The sequence below is a fragment of the Macrobrachium rosenbergii genome, chromosome 49 (assembly GCF_040412425.1).
Source record: "Macrobrachium rosenbergii isolate ZJJX-2024 chromosome 49, ASM4041242v1, whole genome shotgun sequence".
Lineage (NCBI taxonomy): Eukaryota > Metazoa > Arthropoda > Malacostraca > Decapoda > Palaemonidae > Macrobrachium > Macrobrachium rosenbergii.
The window spans coordinates 27,958,606-27,967,780 of record NC_089789.1 but is presented as its reverse complement, the minus strand read 5'-3'; positions in this window follow the sequence as shown (position 1 = coordinate 27,967,780).

The window sequence follows — 9,175 nt, the reverse complement described above, 5'->3', positions numbered from 1 at the left end:
TCTATTCAGACTAAGCTGACATTCGCATTACCTGTCCGCATCTGTAATGAAAGTGTATTTCGTATTTTCCATCAACTGTTTTTGTGAAGAAATTAGTTCCTCACCTAAATTAAAATGTTGTTTCTTTATAATCATGGATTTTTCGGCCATCAGTATATTGATTTTTAGTGTGTTTATTTTTAGTATATATAAAGAAATTTTCTGTATTTTAGTATTTTTTTCTTTCACATTTGCTTTTTTTCTTCTTGGTCACTATATCTAACGGAGGTGAAACATCATTATGAAGCTCCTGATACTCGTATGCATGATTGTTGTCGCCCAGGTAAGTAGAGCTTTCTTCGTCTTACAAATAAGATTCGTAAAAAAAAAATGCATAAGAAAATTCAAACTCATACGCTTAGATGAGGATTTAATAAGAAATGCTAACCTCAGAAAGTTAGTCCGCACATCCAGTATACCCAACATACTTGTTATCACATGACTGAAGATTTGCATTCTTGGTCTCCGAATATTCCTCGATGTAGGAGAAACTATTATTGCTTTCAAAAGGAGGAATTTTCCGGGGGCATTTCGTTGTGAAGAACAGGTAGACGTCCGGATAGTTCAAGCTGGATGTTTCAGTTACTGGCACCTGAGCAGAGTGAATAGGAACTCAGCCAATTGTAGGTTTCATCTTGATTTTTAAAAATTTATAATAATAAAACCCGAGTGGATCTTGTTTGTCCTTCCCTGGGTGACAGTAGGGGAGACATGACACAGCCACCCACCCCCTGCAAACCGGTTTGCCCGACCCGGGTGGGTGCGGGGTAGGTAGGGGATCGGGAGGGTAGGGGAGGCATCCACCCTCCTCCTGCAAACCTGTTTGTCCGCCCCGGGTGGGGGCGGGGTAGGCAGGTTATCGGGGGGTTAGGGGAGACAGAAGCGCCGGGTTCCAGCTCCCGTAGCGTGCCCAAACAAGCTCGTAACGCAATAATGAGTAAAAAAGCTCCATTGACGATCTAATCCGTTCGAATTATAAAGGAGACGACATTGTTCCGGTGACAGAAAATGTTTGAAATTTTGGAGATATATAGTAAATCCAGTTTTTTACTCTAGTTCATACCGGTCAACCCATGCCTTATCACGAGTCACTAATAGCCTGTAAAGGTTGTCTAGATCAGCCTTCAATGAATGTAATCTGGAAATTCACTGTATGACCAGCTTCTGTACTGAAGGCAACATTTGTAGTATCCATCTTCCAATCGGACTGTTTATTTCAAGATGTGTCAAGATATTGTGCACTGTGATGCCTCTGACTGACTCTTCTATATCTCAGACAGTAAAAGATGTGTCGCTCGAGATTCTGATGGCGTTAAGAGATGAACAAATATCATTCCTTAGAATTCTTATGACGTGAAACTATCTCATCTGTAGAAAACAGACCATAAATATTTTGACGTCAAGTAGTGTTGGAGCGGTGAGGAAAGGTTTAATTCTTTCTCGCATACCAGTGATGGTTTTTTAAAGAGAATTATTATTACACTAGTCTAAAATTGAAAGAGAAAAGGTTTTGTAAAGTTTCCTTAAGTGTTTAGATATGATAGAATGTACATACATACTATATATATATATATATATATATATATATATATATATATATATATATATATATATATATATATATATATATATATATATATATATATATATATATATATATATATATATATATATATATATATATATATATATATATATATATATATATATATATATACATATATATATATATATATATATGTATACATATATGTATATATACATATACATATATATATCTATATATGTATATATACAATATGTATATACATACATATATATCTATATATGTATATATATGTATATATATATATATATATATATATATATATATATATATATATATATATATAAATCCGTACCTATGAAATATATATATCCATCGTACCTATGGGAAATTCACAGTTTATTCACAACTAGACACATCTTAGAGGAATAATAAAAAGTAAACAAAAAGAAAAACCACCGGATAGTTAATTATCGAAGGGTAATAAAAAATAGTGATCATCTGGGATAAACAGGTCATAACCCGGTACAAGATACTATACGTTAAGAACTATGGAAAGGATACAATTTAACAAACATGCATTAACCTGAATTTTAATCGCTCTGCTTATATTTACCAATAACGTTTTGTAGTTATGAAAGCATCGAGTTTAAACAGGCGTTGATTTATGTGTAAAACACTACCAGTGTTTGGCTTGATAAAACAGAATTCAATGACATTCCTTTTAATGGTGTCGTTACGTGAAACTATGGATCTTGCTTCGCTCCAATTAGTAGGATGACCTGAATCTCTCATGTGTTCAAATAATGCATTGGATATTTGGGCAGTTCTAACAGAACATTAATGCTGTTTGATTCGTTGTGCAAGCAATTTTCCAATTTAACCATAATACTTTTTTATCACAGTTTTTGCAAGGAACTCCGCATATTCAGCTAGACACATCACGAGGAGAATTTCTTATTACCAAACTTTACAGTACATTAAAATGAATGAAAACATCATCCAGGTTGAAGTGCTCGAAAATCTTAAGCCTCTCTGAAACTTTATCCTGTGGCAACTTTAGAATGCTGTTCCTATAAAATTACCGTTTGTTGTCAGTTAAACAAGACGTTTCTTGTTTTTTTCAGTCATGTCTCTACAAATGTCCTGGGATACCTATGTTTTGAGGCAATATCATGAAGAGTTTTTATCTCCGAGTCAATAAATATGCAAAGAGCCCTTAGACACATATAAAAAAAAAACAGATAATTTAACATTTCGATAATGGTTGGAATAGAAATGAAGGCACAAGCCAATATTAGTACGTTCTCAGAAGACTAATTAGGTGAAGTTTGTATCATGCCTATGGACAGTGCCCTCAGGTGAATTTGATAGAAGGGCCTAATTTATTCAGCATAAGTAAAAATTCCTTAAGATTTTTGGAAATGCCCAAATACAAAAGATATCATCCACGTATCTAAACCATATCACTTTTTGCGGCAAAACTCTTGGTAAAAATTTTTTTCTAAAAATTTCGTTTGGTTACTGCAAAGGAGAGTAGATGAAGGGATCACCCTTAGCCATATCAAACTTTTGTGCATAGAATATTAAAGCAAAATTTGCAGACTTTGTATCGTACCTGCAATTGACTGTGGAAGTAAATGTATTCTCACCATTGCGCTCATGTCAGAGCATCCCCTCACCTCACTTGTATATTTCTTGGTGTCCCTTATTTCTCATTTCAGAATCTTTGAATTTATCGGTTCTATTTTGGAAAGGACCAAGAATGAAGTCCTCAAGTTTTACGCAAATATAAAGCTTTTGTATGTCACTGTTTAAACATGGTTAATTATCAGAGGTACTTATTCTATATATATATATATATATATATATATATATATATATATATATATATATATATATATATATATATATATATATATATATATATATATATATATATATATCCACACAATTCAAAAACAAATAGCTCTGATTGCATAAAATGGCATTTTAATTCAGATAATCTTTTGCACTATAGTTTATTCAACTAGATTAGTAGGAAAAAATCTATCTTTGACCTAAAATTTTTTTATTATAGGAAAAAAAGACTTCTTGTCAATATATTAAATCCATAGAGCTCCCAAACTGACAACTGTAATATGAAAAATGAAAACATGTCGCCCACATAAACTCACAAACTCTGTACCCACATTGATAGACTTGAAATTGTATTTAACCGGTGTAAAATAACTTAATATTATTATTTAGAAGATAAACCCCTATTCCTATGGGACTAGCCTGCGAGGTCAATTGACTCGAAATTCAAGCTTCTTGAGAATATGGCGTTCATTTAAAAATAAATTACAGAAGAATATAGGAGATACAGAAAGCAGAGATCAGTTATTGTAAAAAAAGGTAAAGGAGTGAATTAATAAATAATTATATAGAAATATAAATAAACAAGTAAAATACAATGTGAATTGTTTAAGGGTAGCAGCGCATTTTTGAGGTTCTAATTGCAAATATTCTCAAGGAGCCTATTCCACAGTCCAGCGGTGATTATGTTTGCTCCAACATAATATAGCTATCATATCCATACTGAAATTAGTTGTCGATGTTTCTTGTTTTAGTCATCGGGAGTAATTAGTAAATGTGGAAATTATCTGGTAAGGAACGAATATGAATTCCATGACTAGGCATTTTTATTCATGATTAAGGCGAAGGGGTGGTTTCTTAGACATTCTAATTGGCTGCTTGTATCATTCTTATTATTTCCAGTCTACTTTAATTTTGCACTTCTTAAGATAACCTTTTTCTATATTAAATATTGGCTATTAGGTTGAAAAAGTTAGTTGACATTTATTACAGATATATGAATCATTTTTTGTGACCTTTATTTTGCTGATGGAAAAAAATTTAATTTATTATATTTCATGCTGCTCTCTATAACAACATTATTTTGTCCACATTTCAGGCGTATCCCTATCCTGGCAGTAACGTGAGTATATCATAGTGTAATCTATTATCTGTCATTCACATTGCACTTGCAATAAGTAATTTTAAGGATGACAGTTATTAGAAGTTCCTATTCATATAAAATGTCTTCGTTAAGTCTATTGGATTTGACCAAGCTTCTGTATGAATGTTCTTTGGCTGATTAACGATATTATTGAAATAAACTATTACCATGTCAGGAATATTCTGAGTCTATTTCATTGCAGAAGTGCCCAAATAATACAGGATTTGCTATGTATAGGAAAAAATTATAACTGGCGAAGTATTCTGAAAATCAGCATGTGCACTGAAAATTAAGTATGAAGGTAATTACGGGTAAAACAGTCTGCTTCAGATCAGGTTAAAGGACATCACCAACAAAAATGTGGCTGAACTGATGTGTCTCATTTGGGTAAAGGGAAGAAAATATTAATAGAATTAATGAAGTGACGAGTCATGGAAATTTCTGTAATTAGAGAGGTAGAGTTAGGTGGGCTGAACCTAGTTTTATATGTGGAACCAAAATGCTGGTACATATGTGCGGGTGGAGCAATATGCTAAAAAGTGGTTCTGGGTAAAAGTTTGATTGATTGATTGATTAATTGATTCATGGTCGCTAAAATTGTCGTCCATAAATCGATAAATCAATCAATCAATCAATCAGTCAATCAAACTTTCACCCAGAATCAATTTTCACCCTATTGGTCCAAGCACATAAATGCATATATATGGCGTTTTAGTGAGAAATTGCTTCTTGAAATTATTATGTATGGTACTGATATAACATAGCCTCAGTATCAGCGAAGCATGAGTTATAGAGCTAAACAAATATGAAGACGTCTTGGAAAGTAAGTAATGAATATTCTTAGTGGATTTATTGATAGCTTTAGAGTTAGGAAAGTATATAAATAGGTTTCGTGCTTGAGTTAGCATTTAGGGGTATACGTATGAAAGGGACTGTCACAGAGCGAGTTATACTTGACAAACATTTCTTGATGAAGGGATTTGGTCAATGGCTACGTGAGCAAAACACAAGCGACAAAGATGAACACAATCGAATATTGCGAAAAAAAACTTCAAGGATAATCTACCTATAAGAGAGAGAGAAGCAGAAATAAAAGTCTCAGGTCTTTATAGGAGATCGATCTCTGTCATCCTACTTTTATTTTGTAAGATCTAATTCATCGTTTTGATTTTTTTTTTTTTAGCTTACGATATCAACCACGATATCTAATGACTATTAGATAGCCTGGTTGATATCGTAAGCTAAAAAAAAAATCAAAACGATGAATTAGATATTACAAAATAAAAGTAGGATGACAGAGATCGATAGACCTCTAAGGTTAGGAGTGCTTGTTTCGTTTTTTTTATTTATTATTATTTTTTTTTTGTTTCGGGCGGTTTTTTATGTGAATCGAAGCACACGATGACGGTTCAAAAGTAAAGTAAAAAAAATAAATCAAATATGCAAGTATTATAAAAAAAATGCTAAATCTCATTCATAGCCCTTTTGCAACGGATCTTGTCAGTTATTAACTGGAAGAATAATTTATTTTAATGCATAAATTTCACGAAAGAAAAAAAATTCTTTAAACTAATATTCTTGCAATAGAAACTGACAGTCACACTGAATAAATATAGTTGCACAAAAACGACTCCATAAAATCCAATAGTCGTCATTCATGACAAAACGCAGTGAAATTCTGAGGTATATAAGCCAAGGTAATAACTGTGCAACCTTCTTATCTATATTATCTTGTACTTCAGAATGACGATGGCAGTAATCGTGTGAAGAGACAAGTCTCCAGCGGTGACCTGACTTTGGATGAGAGCGACTTTGGTGGAGGGTTTGTCATCCAGGTCAGTATTTTTGCAAAGATGTTTCGGTGATGTGGATCTTCTTCTGGCCATGTGATTTGGAGGAAGTTGAAGGAAACATCATATCTCTCTTGTCCTCTTATTAATTCAGTTATTATATCACTGCATTTTGCATTACCAACCAGGATGCTAGTTCTTAATATAATATTTTTCGTACCGTGACTATCTGCTTGTAAAGAATAACAACAAAATGTAATGAATATTACATTTCTAGTTTACACCTTATAAACTGAAGTTAATTTTTCTTTCAATATTAGTACATTTTTTTTAGTTTTCTGTGAAAGAAAACTATTGAGATGGCTATTTGTCTGTCCGTCCGCACTTTTTCTGTCAGCCCTCAGATCTTAAAAACTACTGAGGCTGGAAGGCTGCAAATTGGTATGTTGATCATCCACCCTCCAGTCATCAAACATACCAAATTACAAGCTTCTAGACTCAGTAGTTTTTATTTTTTATAAGGTTAAAGTTAGCCATGATCGTGCGTCTGGCACCGTTATTATAAGTGCCAACGACACAGGCCACCAGCGGCCCGTGGCTGAAAGTTTCATGGGACGCGGCTGAGAGTTTCATGGGCCGCAACTGAGAGTTTCATACAGCATTATACGCTGTACAGAAAACTCGATTGCGCCGAAAAAACTTCGGCGCATTTTTTTTTATTGTTAGCTACAGCATCATCCCTTTTACTGAACTCTTGGTGATATTCATAACGGTCGTTCATACTCTTGGAACTGAACCAGCAACTGAATATCTCTTCATTCCACCTGTATAAGACATTTTAGGTATTCGTATATTGATCTTTACTCAAAATTAAGAGAACAAGATTTTTAATGTAATTATGTGAAAGTATGGGCGAGGGAGGAATTATAATTTTTTCGGCTAAAACAAAAAGAATCTTTTAACTAAGCATATCACATTCCAACCGGTTATTGTTACACTATTTCATTTTCACCCACAGGTCAGGCAAGAAGTAAACAGCTGTTGCCAATCTGGATGTAATGGTGGCTGCCAACATAACTGCACTGGTACTGAAACAACAACACCATAATCTGAGAAACGCCTGAAAATCCTGTCACATCGCTAGCATTTCATATTTCTCAGTAAAGTCAAATTGTTGCCATTATGAATGTTACAGAAACAGAAAGTGATAATTGCATGCATACTTTTATTAATTATGGAAATGCAGATCATGATATGCGTTACTTCTAATATATGTAAAACCTTATATACTGAAATAATAGCCATATATAAGCTTTAAAGCCTTGATCTATGTATCAATATTGCCAATATATTTGCTTCGAAATGACTGGGGAATGTAATTGTCAGAGGTAAATGAAACTGATAGACTAATTGACGTTTTAGAAAAAAATAATAACATCTACAGTAAAGTTACGTATACATTTGAATGTGGATTAAAATTTCCTAAAAGAAAAGTCTTTCCATAAATCCCTACTCTGTGAATAATTTTGGTGAGTTGTGTAGGAAAACTGAGTACCGCAGTAGAAATGTAGGTAATAAACCTATGTTCATAAGGTTAGTATCGAACTTGGAAATTTGAAAAAAAATTGAGAGCAAACATGTTCAAAACCACTTGCGGTTCCGGAGCGTCAAGCTCCTTCTTGAGTGTAGAGATACTAGAATCTAACTGCAGTCCAATATGAGTGAAGTTAGCAAAGAGAGAAAGAAAAAAAAAAGCAATATAATACATGAAATATCAGTAACCAATAAAACCGGATATTTTCAAGGGAAAATATCGTCACTGTCTAAACAGGATGTTTTGGAAATAATATGTCAAGTAAAGCACCACTCACTGGGGAGCAACCAGAATAAACAACGTAAACACGTCAAAATAGTTGTTTGGGTCGTAACACTGAATTGCTAGCTTTTTTACGAAACAGGTATAAATTACAAGCAGTAAAAAAATTAAATGAATGTCAAAAATTAACAATATATCAAAAGAAAGATAATACATAATGCTAAGCACACATGCCCAAACACATATACATAAGTATATAAATATATAAAAGCTACCAGTAAGGGAGTTATAAATGCATTCCGTAATAAAAGAAACTAAAGTGAAATCCGTGGAAGAATAAAAATAAAAGAATACGAGTCACTAGGTTATACCACGTCTAAGGTCTTCAACAATTGCTCTTTGAGTGATTTCATTCATTTGAAAATGGCCACAACCGAAAATGAAATTAGACATGGTGTCTATTAATGAAGCTTCAACAATTCTGCGTTTACCATAATCATTGTACTCTTACACCAATTTTGCATTCTCTCAGTCTATTCAATGATTTTCGTTGGTTATGTGATGAAATAGAGCATTTTTCATATTACAGGTCCTTATGTCATATTTATGTTCTTTTAACTCGACCGTCCAGTCTCTGCCACTTTCACCTCAGCATGATTCATTACAATCTTTGCAAGGATTATACACACCTGAGCTATTAGAGATTTTGGCCTGTTGGAAGGAAAGCTCCTAAAAGTAGCGGAGCATTTAAAAACAACCTGATAGGGGGGAACTATGAGAGACAGATGCAAATTTACTTACATTATTATATTGCAGCAAACATAAAATCTTCTATCACATGGGTCCTAAGGCCTCTGGGAAGGCTGATCAGAGTATTTCTTTTTATCTGTAAGATGCACATCGTCAATCGCATAATGAAGGTACTTTAGATTAGTAAATAATCTCTTTTAGTATGGGTTTCACACTCAAGAAATTCAGGACTG